This window comes from Pan paniscus, chromosome 5 (genome assembly GCF_029289425.2).
Source record: "Pan paniscus chromosome 5, NHGRI_mPanPan1-v2.0_pri, whole genome shotgun sequence".
Taxonomy (NCBI): domain Eukaryota; kingdom Metazoa; phylum Chordata; class Mammalia; order Primates; family Hominidae; genus Pan; species Pan paniscus.
This window is the reverse complement of record NC_073254.2, coordinates 164,024,336-164,036,746: the sequence shown is the minus strand read 5'-3', so window position 1 is coordinate 164,036,746 and position 12,411 is coordinate 164,024,336. Positions and strand designations below refer to the sequence as shown.

General features: G+C 40.8%; 1 protein-coding gene across 2 annotated transcripts in view; it reads left to right on the top strand.

Moving 5' to 3' along the window:
- Positions 1 to 12,411, top strand: part of PLAGL1 (PLAG1 like zinc finger 1) — a 126,270-nt gene that overhangs the window by 11,591 nt on the left and 102,268 nt on the right. The gene's annotated exons all lie outside the window — the stretch shown is intronic.

The window sequence follows — 12,411 nt, the reverse complement described above, 5'->3', positions numbered from 1 at the left end:
ACACTGACCTGTGTTAAGTACAGAATAAAATGGCATTAAATTTCTATTATTTATATGTTGCATTTCTTTTACAAATTTAAAGTTTAGGAAAGAAATAATTTTGCTAGAAATACTTTTGTAAGGAAATTAGCTCTAGTACACCTTACACATGAACACACACACACACACACACACACTCTTTTTTAGTTTTTCTTTTTCTTTTATGCTCCGGGATACATGGGTACAACGTGCAGGTTTGTTACATAGGTATATGTGTGCCATGGTTTGCTGCACCTATCAACCCGTCATCTAGGTTTTAAGCCCTGCATGCATTAGGTATTTGTCTTAATGCTCTCCCTCCCCTCGCCTCCGACCCCTGACAGGCCACAGTGTGTGTTGTTGCCCTCTCTCTGTCCATGTGTTCTTATTGTTCAGCTCCCACTTACGAGTGAGAACATGCAGTTTTTGGTTTTCTGCTCCTGTGTTAGTTTGCTGAGGATAATGGCTTCCAGCTTCATCCATGCCCCTGCAAGGGACATGATATCATTCCTTTTTATGGCTGCATAGTATTCTATGGTATATATGTACCACATTTTCTTTATCCAGTCCATCATTAATGGTCATTTGGGTTGGTTCTATGTCTTTGCTATTGTAAATTGTGCTGCAATAAACATACAACGCACACATTGTTTTTCTTGCATAAGTAAAAAGTAAGTTTGGAAAGATGTATACTAAACTTAATCTTGGCTAACTCTGAAGAATGGACTGTTGTAGGGGCTGGTAAACTTTCAGTTTTTACTTTATATACTTTTGTATTGTTTGTTAAAGTGGGCATATATTTTATAATTTCATGCATGTGGTATGTTATAGAATGAGACTTTATAATTATAAAGCACTTTATTGGATTTATAGGTACAATTGTCATTTGACATAAGTAAGTTAAGACCTAGAGTTAAATAGTGTCATTTGTTAGACCATATAGAGAAATGAATATCCCTTTCCTGATGGATTTTGAAGTTGATGGTGTTCTTCTTGGTATGTACTTTGACAGGATTCATGTGATAATTAATATAATCGAAGACTTTTATGCAGCTTCTTAAAGAGGCTGAGCCCAGAGATGACAAATAAGTTTCATCATATTTTATTGTAGCTGCCTAGAAGGATGTGCTGATAAGGATCTCGAGGTTATAACTATGTTCACTGGGCAAGAATACCGTGATCAGTAACTGGCCTGACATAGTTACTAGAGGATGAGGAAAACAGCTGATCATTTTCCATGTATTTGCCATCCCCGAAGCATAAACTTTTAGGTGGTAAGTTTCTTTATGAAGGTAGTATTTTCCTTTTTATCCAAATAAGTCCCTTAGGGACTCATTGTCTGTACTGTCTATCATATTTAATCAAATAGTATTTTGCACAGTTATTGAATAGTTTCATGATAAATCATGTTAAGATGGCAAGCACTGGGACCTTTTGTATCCCTCATAGGTGGTAGCAAGATGTTATACTTGAATGAACTACTCAAGAGTTAATGACTAATTAGGCCGGGTGTGGTGGCTCACGCCTGTAATACCAGCAATTTGGGAGGCCATGGTGGCTGATAGCCTGAGGTCAGGAGTTTCAGACCAGCCTGGCTAACATGGTGAAACCCTGTCTCCACTAAAAATACAAAAATTAGCTTGGCATGATGGTGCATGCGTGTAATCCCAGCTACTCAGGAGACTGAGGCAGGAGAATTGCTTGAACCCACGAGGCAGAGGTTGCAGTAAGCCAAAATTGCGCCACTGCACTCCAGCCTGGGCGACAAAGTGAGACCATTTCAAAAAAAATGATTGATTGATTGATTTTGGCAATGTGTGGTTGTAGCTAATAAGGATGACCCAATATGGTTGAGCATCAGTTAAAATAAATAATTTCATCCTTGTTTATCAAAACATTTACAAGTATTGGTGCTAACCTGAAAAAATATAGTATTGTGATTATAATTTTTTTCTGTGACCCCCTTCAGTCTTCTCAGTTCATGATACCAAGAAAGAATTAAATTGCTTAAATGTTGAAACAAGGAGTAGTTCAGTTTTTTACATTTTTGTTCTAAGAGGGCACCAATGTTGCATATATCCTGGATGTGGAGAATTTAAACACATTGTTGATAGAATTTCTTTTCATAAGAACTAGTTGTTGGAAAAGGAAAAATGCAGAAAATCAGTCCCTCCACAACCCCCTCCCCCACATTTTTTTTTCTTTTTTTGGTTTAGTAGTTGTGGAAAGAGAAAAGTGCTTAATCAGCATAGTGTGAAGCTGCCAGCATATTGAGTCCCCAATTATTTCAGACTGAATTTTTAAAAATCAAGCATTTGTTTGACATCCTGTTTGCAACCATATGAACAAGATATATATTCATCCATTCATTTGTTTAACAACATCTATTAGATGTCAAGCACTGTTTAGGCTCTGGGAGTAGAGTGCTAGACAGGAGATAGGGTCCCTGCCCCATGTTCATTATGGATGAGAAAAATTAGATCTCTACAAAATGTCTTGCCCAAAGTGGTAGAACTGGGGCTTGAACTAAGTATCCACATTTTAAATTCAGTGCTCTATTCTTTGTATCACACTGCCTCACATAATTCTAAAGGACCCTTATTGAATATCAGCAAAAATGTTCTATCTGCCTTGGTTGATTGATTGATTGATTGATTGACTGATTGCTCCTTCTTTGGTGGTAGTCTTTTCCTTGCCATGTGCTCTTTTCCTTGCCATATTGAATGAAGGACATATATACTATCTGTCAGGATCACTTACATTCTTTTCTGATCTTAGGACAAATATTTATTTTTCTGAATAGCAACCTAGGATCATGTCATTAAAAATAGTACCTGAGTAAAGTAATTGGAGCAGTATTTTTCAAACTCTTAAGTTTTAATTTGGTAAAATGAAACCAGTAAAAATAAAAATAAATCTCACAGTGCATCATGAGTAGTAAGGTAAATATTGTTAGATTAAACTGTAATTCATGAATATATGTGATATGGTTTGGCTGTGTCCCCACCCAAATTTCATCTTGAATTGTGACTCCCACAATTTCCACATGTCGTGGGAGTAACCCAGTGGGAGGTGATTAAATTATGGGGGAGGGTCTTTCCTGCACTATTCTCTTGATAGTGAATGAGTCTCATGAGATCTGATGGTTTTAAAAATGAGAGTTCCCCTGCACAAGCTCTCTCTTGCCTGCCGCCATTCATGTAAGACATGACTTGCTCCTCCTCGCTTTCTACCATGATTGTGAGGCCTCTCCAGCAATGTGGAACTGTAAGTCCATTAAACCTCTCTTTCTTCCCAGTCTTATCTATCATAGTTATGATATGTCTTTATCAGCAGCATGAAAGAGGACTAATACAATATGTTTGAACTTGGTTGCAACATGAAATGTTTTTCTTAGTGTTGGTTTGGTAAAAACATTTGAAACATATTGGTTTAAAGGGCATCCAATAAGACATCATTTGTGAAAAAAACAGGAGTAAATGATTGTCCTTAGTTATTATTTGATTGTATGTGTGTGCCTCATGCATGGTGGGTGTTGTTTACCAAAAGGATTCAAAGCAGTAAAGTAGAATTAGTGTGAGGAAAGTACTAGGAGAAGCTGTTTGGCATCTGAATATATGCCTGAATGGATCTTTTTTCATTAAGCACATACATGTTGCAGTTATTGGTTTCCCTGTGTCCTGCACTTTTGCTTATTGTGGTTTCCTGTATTGACTGGATTCATTGTTTTCTGAAATTTATTGTAATTTAATTGTGTGATATATAGAAAACTTAGAGAAAGTAAGTAATTGAGGTGATTTCCTAGACATTATCTGATAGTCTGTAGGTGTCTAGATTTTAAGTTGTTACATATTACAAACTGTTAAAGCTGATTTAGAGTTGTTACATATCATATACTGACTTATTTTAAAGCTGATTTAAGATTTTATTTTTATATTTAATTTATAAATGTTTGTCAGCAGATTTTGCCTGAAGATATTATTGGTAATAAAAGAGTAACAGATACAGTTCCCTAAGGTTTTTGGCTTTGTTTTGTTTTTGAGACAGGGTCTTGCTTTGTCACCTAGGTTGGAGTGTGGTGGCACAATTGTAGTTTACTAAAGCCTGAAACTCACAGACTCAAGTGATCCTGCCACCTCAGCCTCTTGAGTAGCTAGGACAACAGGCATGTGCCACCACACCTGATTTACTTAAAAAAATTTTTTTTTTTGTAGAAACAGGGTCTCACTATGTTTCCCAGGTTGGTCTCAAACTCCTGGCCTCAAGTGATCCTCCTGCCTTGGCCTCCCAAAGTGCTGGGATTATAGACATGAGCCACTGCACCTGACACAGAGATGTGTATAAATATCATGTGCTTATTCTTTGCAAGGCAGGAATAAGATATTTATTCCCTAGAATAAGCCTATAATGTAATAATAGAGACATAAACATAGAGAAGAGACAGCCTTAAAAGAGTGTAGAAGAATCTTTCTCTCCTCAGACAGAAGAAAAGAGAATAACATATGAGAGATAAAAATGCCCTGAGAAGGGATTTGGGCAGGAAAGCCAAGCAAGCCCTGGTTGCTGGTATCAAAGACCTTCTGGCAGCATTGTGTTATGGACATATTTCACTTAGTTGAGTTCAGCAGTCGATTTCAAGGGGAAATAAAAGAACAATAATTAGCACAGGAGGTTGCCCCTAGCATGTCACACAGTGGGTGTATTGTCCTGGAATGAGTACGTTCTGGGCAATGTGAATCTCTTGTTCCCTTAGGTGGTCTCAATTTCCCTCAAAACTCACCAGACACATAAATATTTTGAGTTAAACTCAGCCGGCACCCTTACTTGCTTTCATGAAAAATACCTACTCTCCTACTTCATTCAAAAAGCCGAGGCTCTAAATTGTGAATGGCTTCCCTCCCATTCACCCTTTCCCCCTTCTGACATTTTTCGCATCTGCACCTTTCCTCCCCTCCACTTCTCCAGCTTCAAAGGATCTTAGTCCAGACCTGTCTTGTGCCCTGTTGGACCCTGCTTCCTCAATTTATCCTCTCGCTCATGATCAGAAGCTACGCAGCACGAAGGATAAAAAGTTTGACTTTGGAGCCACCTTCTAAGTATGTCACACAGTTATCAAACCTCCATGTGTCTCAGTTTTTTATTTGAAAAATGGGACTAGTAATAGAGTGACATAATTAGGCTTTGTGTCCCCACCCAAATCTCATCTTGAAATTGTAATCCCCATAATCCCTACATGTCTAGGGAGAGACCTGGTGGGAGGCAATTAGATCATGGGGCCAGTTTTCCCCATGCTGTTCTCATGACAGTGAGTGAGTTCTCATAAGATCTGATGGTTTTATAAGAGGCTCTTTCCCCTTCACTCCTCACTCTTCTCCTGCTTCCACGTGAGAAGGTCCAAGCTTGCTTCCTGTTTGCTTTCCACCATGATTGTAAGTTTCCTGATGCCTCCCTAGCCATGCAGAACTGTGAGTCAATTAAATCTCTTTCCTTTATAAATTACCCATCTGAGGTATTTCTTTATAGAAAAGTGAAAACTGACTAACACAGTTAATTGATACCAAGGTAGTGGGGTACTGCTATAAAGATACTTAAAAATGAGGAAGCAACTTTGGAACTGGGTAACAGGCAGAGGTTGGAACAGACTGGAGGGCCCAGAAGAGGACAGGAAGTTGTGGGAAAGTTTGGAACTTTCTAGAGACTTGTTGAATGGTTTTGACCAAAATGCAGATAATGATGTGGACAATGAAGTACAGGCTGAGGTGGTCTCAGATGAAGCTAAGGAAAGTCTTGGGAACTGGAGCAAAGGTCATATTTGCTATGCTTTAGCAAAGAGACTGGTGGCATTTTGCCCCTGCCCTAGAGATCTGTGCAACTTTGAACTTGAGAGAGATTATTTAGGGTAACTGGCAAAAGAAATTTCTAAGCAGCAAAGCATTCAAGAGGTGACCTGGTTGATTTTGAAAGCATTCAATCTTATGCATTCACAAAGAGATGGTTTGAAATTGGAATTTGGATTTAAAAGGGAAGCAGAGCATAAAAGTTTGGAAAATATGCATCCCGACCTTGTAGTAGAAAAGAGAAACCTATTTTCTTAAGGAGGAATTCAAGCCAGCTGCATAAATTTGCATGAGTAATGAGGAACCACATATTAATAGCCAAGCTGATGGGGAAAACATTTCAGGGCATGTTAGAGACCTTCTTGGCAGCCCCTCCCATAACAGACCTGGAGGCCTAGTAGGAAAAAATGGTTTCATGGGCCTGGCTTACAGCTCTGATGCTGCTCTGTGTAGCCTCAGGACTTGGCACCCTGTGTCCCAGCCATAGCTAAAAGGGGAAAACGTACAGCTCAAGCCATTGCTTCAGAGACTGCAAGCTGTAAGCCTTGGAGGCTTCCATATAGTGTTGGGTCTGAGGGTGCACAGAAGTCAAGAATCAAGGTTTTGGAACCTCTGCCTAGATTTCAAAGGATGTATGGAAATGCCTGAATGTCCAGGCAGAAGTCTCCTGCAGGGATGGAGCTCTCATGGAGACCCTCTGCTAGCGTAGTACAGGAGGAAATTATGGGGTTGGAGCCCCCACACAGAGTCCCCACTGGGGCACTGCCTAATGGAACTGTGAGAAGAGGGCCACTGTCCTCCAGATCCCAGAATGCTAGATCCACTGACAGCTTCCACTGTGTACCTGGAAAAGCCACCAACACTCAATGCCAGCCCATGAAAGCAGCCAAGAGGGAGGCTGTACCCTGCAAAGCCGCAGGGGCAGAGCTGCCCAAGACCGTGGGAGCCCACTTCTTGCATCAGCATACCCTGATGTGAGACATGGAATAAAAGGAGATTATGTTGGAGCTTTAAGATTTGATGACTGTCCCCTTGGATTTTGGACTTGCATGGAGCCTGTAACCCTTTTGTTTTGACCAATTTCTCCCATTTGGAATGGGAGCATTTATCTAATGCTTGTACCCTCATTGTATCTGGGAAGTAGCTAACTTGGTTTTGATTTTACAGGCTCTTAGGAGGAAGGGAGTTGCCTTGTCTCAGAAGAGACTTTGGACTTGGACTTTTGAGTTAATGCTGAAATGAGAAGGCTTTGGGGAACTGTTGGGAAGGGCTGATTGGTTTTGAAATGTGAGGACATGAGATTTGGGGGTGTCAGGGGCAGAATGATATGGTTATACTTTGTGTTCCACCCAAATCTCATCTTGAATTGTAATCTCCATAATCCTCACAATCCCCACGCGTTGAGGGAGAGACCTGGTGTGGGGTGATTGGATCATGGGGGTGGTTTTCCCCATGCTGTTCTTGTGATCGTGAGTGAGTTCCCATGATATCTGATGGTTTTATAAGGGAATTTTCCCTTCTCTTGCTCTCATTTTCTCATGCCACATAAGCCATGCCTCTTCCCCTTCTGCCATGATTGTAAGTTTCCTGAGGCCTCCCAGCCATGCGGAACTGTGAGTCAGTTAAACATCTTTACTTTAAAAATTACCCCATCTTGGGCAGATTTTTATAGCAATGTGAGAATGAACTAATAGATAGAGCTTACCTTATAATGTTGAGAGGATGCCATGAGTTAAGGTAGGTAAAGAGTTGGAATAATGGTCCATTCCAAGATGGCCAAATAGGAACAGCTGCAGTCTGCAGCTCCCAGTGTGATCGATGCAGAAGACAGGTGATTTCTGCATTTCCAACCGAGGTACCTGGTTCATCTCATTGGGACTGGTTGGACAGTGGGTGCAGCCCATGGAGGGCAAGCTGAAGCAGGGCAGGGTGTTGCCTCACCCGGGAAGTGCAAGGGGTTGGGGGATTTGCCTTTCCTAGCCAAGGGAAGCTGTGACAGACTGTACCTGGAAAATCAGGACATTGCCACCCAAATACTGTGCTTTTCCAATGGTCTTAGCAAATGGCACACCAGGAGATTATATTCCTGCTCCTGGCTCAGCGGGTCCCATGCCCACAGAGCCTTGCTCACTGCTAGCGCAGCAGTCTGAGATCGAACTGTGAGGTGGCAGCCTGGCTGGGGGAGGGGTGTCCGCTATTGCTGAGGCTTGAGTAGGTAAACAAAGTGTCCAGGAAGCTAGAACTGGGTGGAGCCCACCCACAGCTCAATGAGGCCTGCCTGCCTGCCTCTGTAGACTCCACCTTTGGGGGCAGGGCATAGCTGAGCAAAAGGCAGCAGAAACATCTGCAGACTTAAACGTCCCTGTCTGACAGCTCTGAAGAGAGCAGTGGTTCTCCCAGCACAGTGTTTGAGCTTTGAGAACAGACACACTGCCTCCTCAAGTGGGTCCCTGACCCCCGTGTAGCCTAACTGGGATATATCTCCCAGTAGGGGCCAACTAACACCTCATTTAGCCAGGTGCCCCTCTGAGACGAAGCTTCCAGAGGAAGGACCAGCCAGCAATATTTGCTCTTCTGCAGCCTCTGCTGGTGACACCCAGGCAAACAGGGTCTGGAGTAGACCTCCAGCAAACTCCAGCAGAACTGCAGCTGAGAGACCTGACTGTTAGAAGGAAAACTAACAAACAGAAAGGAATAGCATCAACATTAACAAAAAGGACATCCACACCAAAACCCCATCTGTAGGTCACCATCATCAAAGGCCAAAGGTAGATAAAACCACAAAGATGGGGATAAACCAGAGCAGAAAAGCTGAAAATTCTAAAAACCAGATCACCTTTTCTCCTCCAAAGGATCACAGCTCCTTGCCAGCAACAGAACAAAGCTGGACGGAGAATGACTTTGACAAGTTGACAGAAGTAGGCTTCAGAAGATCGGCAATATCAAACTTCTCCGAGCTAAAGGAGGATGTTCGAACCCATTGCAAGGAAGCCAGAAACCTTGAAAAAAGATTAGATGAATGGCTCACTAGAACAAACAGTGTAGAGAAGAACTTAAATGACCTGATGGAGCTGAAAACCATGGCACAAGAACTATGTGACGCACGCACAAGCTTCAGTAGCCAATTCAATCAAGTGGAAGAAAGGGTATCAGTGATTGAAGATCAAATGAATGAAGTGAGAAGAGAAGTTTAGAGAAAAAAGAGTAAAAAGAAATGAACAAAGCCTCCAAGAAATATGGGACTATGTGAAAAGACCAAATCTACGTTTGATTGGTGTACCTGAAAGTGATGGGGAGAATGGAACCAAGCTGGAAAACACTCTTCAGGATATTATCCAAGAGAACTTCCTCAACCTAGCAAGGCAGGCCAACATTCAAATTCAGGAAATACAGAGAACACCACAAAGATACTCCTTGAGAAGAGCAACCCCAAGACACATAACTGTCAGATTCATCAAGGTTGAAATGAAGGAAAAAATGTTAAGGGCAGCCAGAGAGAAAGGTCGGGTTACCCACAAAGGGAAGCCCATCAGACAAACAGTGGATCTCTCGCCAGAAACTCTACAAGCCAGAAGAGAGCGGGGGCCAATATTCAACATTCTCAAAGAAAAGAATTTTCAATCCAGAATTTCATATCCAGCCAAACTAAGTTTCTTCATAAGTGAAGGAGAAATAAAATCCTTTACAGACAAGCAAATGCTGAGAGATTTTTGTCACCACCAGGCCTGCCTTACGAGAGCTCCTGAAGGAAGCACTAAACATGGAAAGGAACAACCAGTACCAGCCACTGCAAAAACATGCCCAACTGTAAAGACCATCGATACTAGGAAGAAACTGCATCAATTAACAGGCAAAACAACCAGCTAACATCATAATGACAGGATCAAATTCACACATAACAATATTAACCTTAAATGTAAATGGGCTAAATTCCCCAATTAAAAGACACAGACGGGCAAATTGGATAAAGAGTCAAGACCCATCAGACTGCTGTATTCAGGAGACCCATCTCACATGCAGAGACACACATAGGCTCAAAATAAAGGAATGGAGGAAGATCTGCCAAGCAAATGGAAAGCAAAAAAAAAAAAAAAAAAAAAAAGCAGGGGTTGCAATCCTAGTCTCTGATAAAACAGACTTTAAACCAACAAAGATCAAAAGAGACAAAGAAGGCCATTACATAATGGTAAAGGGATCAATTCAACAAGAAGAGCTAACTATCCTAAATATAGATATGCATCCAATACAGGAGCACCCAGATTCATAAAACAATCCTTAGAGACCTAAAAAGAGACTTAGACTCCCACACAATAATGATGGGAGACTTTAACACCCCACTGTCAATATTAGACAGATCGAGACAGAAGGTTAACAAGGATATCCAGGACTTGGACTCAGCTCTGCACCAAGCGGACCTAATAGACATCTACAGAACTCTCCACCACAGATCAACAGAATATACATTCTTCTCAGCACCACATTGCACTTATTCCAAAGTTGACCACAATAGTTGGAAGTAAAACACTCCTCAGCAAATGTAAAAGGACAGAAATCACAACAAACTGTCTCTCAGACCACAGTGCAATCAAATTAGAACTCAGGATTAAGAAACTCACTCAAAACCACACCACTACGTGGAAACTGAACAACCTGCTCCTGAATGACTACTGGGTGAATAACGAAACGGAAGCAGAAATAAAGATATTCTTTGAAACCAATGAGAACAAAGACACAATGTACCAGAATCTCCGGGACACATTTAAAGCAGTGTGTAGAGGGAAATTTATAGCACTAAATGCCCACAAGACAAAGCAGGAAAGATCTAAAATTGACACCCTAACGTCACAATTAAAAGAATTAGAGAAGCAAGAGCAAACAAATTCAAAAGCTAGCAGAAGGCAAGAAATAACTAAGATCAGAGCAGAACTTAAGGAGATAGAGACACAAAAAACCCTTCAAAAAATCAATGAATCCAGGAGCTGGTTTTTGAAAAGATCGACAAAATTGATAGACCACTAGCAAGGCTAATAAAGAAGAAAAGAGAGAAGAATCAAATAGACACAATAAAAAATGATAAAGGGGATATCACCACCAATCCCACAGAAATACAAACTTCTATCAGAGAATACTATAACCACCTCTACACAAATAAACTAGAAAACCTAGAAGAAATGGATAAATTCCTGGACACATACACCCTGCCAAGGCTAAACCAGGAAGAAGTTGAATCCCTGAATAGACCAATAACAGGCCCTGAAATTGAGGCAATAATTAATAGCCTACCAACCAAAAAAAGTCCAGGACCAGACGGATTCACAGCCAAATTCTACCAGAGGTACAAAGAGGAGCTGGTACCATTCCTTCTGAAACAATTCCAATCAATAGAAAAAGAGGGAATCTTCCCTAACTCATTTTATGAGGCCAGCATCATCCTGATACCAAAGCCTAGCAGAGACACAACAAAAAAGAGAGAATTTTAGACCAATATCCCTGATGAACATCGATGCGAAAATCCTCAATAAAATACTGGCAAACCAAATCCAGCAGCACATCAAAAAGCTTATCCACCAAGATCAAATTGGTTTCATCCCTGGGATGCAAGGTTGATTCAACATATGCAAATCGATAAATGTAATCCATCACATAAACAGAACCAAAGACAAAAACCACATGATTATCTCAATAGATGCAGAAAAGGCCTTTGACAAAATTCAACAGCCCTTCATGCTAAAAACTCTCAGTAAACTAGGTATTGATGGGACATATCTCAAAATAATAAGAGCTATTTATGACAAACCCACAGCCAATATCATACTGAATGGGCAAAAACTGGAAGCATTCCCTTTGAATACTGGCACAAGACAGGGATGCCCTCTCTCACCACTTCAATTCAACATAGTGTTGGAAGTTCTGGCCAGGGCAATCAGGCAAGAGAAAGAAATAAAGGGTATTCAATTAGGAAGAGAGGAAGTCAAATTGTCCCTGTTTGCAGATGATATGATTGTATATTTAGAAAACCCCATTGTCTCAGCCCCAGATCTCCTTCAGCTGATAAGCAACTTCAGCAAAAAAAAGTCTTAGGATACAAAATCAATGTGCAAAAATCACAAGCATTCCTATACACCAATAACAGACAAACAGAGAGCCAAATCATGAGTGAACTCCCATTCACAATTGCTAGAAAAATAATAAAATACCTGGGAATCCAACTTACAAGGGATGTGAAGGACCTCTTCAAGGAGAACTATAAACCACTGCTCAACAAAATAAAAGAGAGCACAAACAAATGGAAGAACATTCCATGCTCATGGGTAGGAAGAATCAATATCATGAAAATGGCCATACTGCCCAAGGTAATTTATAGATTCAATGCCATCTGCATCAAGCTACCAATGACTTTCTTCACAGAATTGGAAAAAAACCACTTTAAAGTTCATATGGAACCAAAAAAGAGCTTGCATTGCCAAGACAATCCTAAGCAAAAAGAACAAAGCTGGAGGCATCACACTACCTGACTTCAAACTATACTACAAGGCTACAGTAACCAAAACAGCAT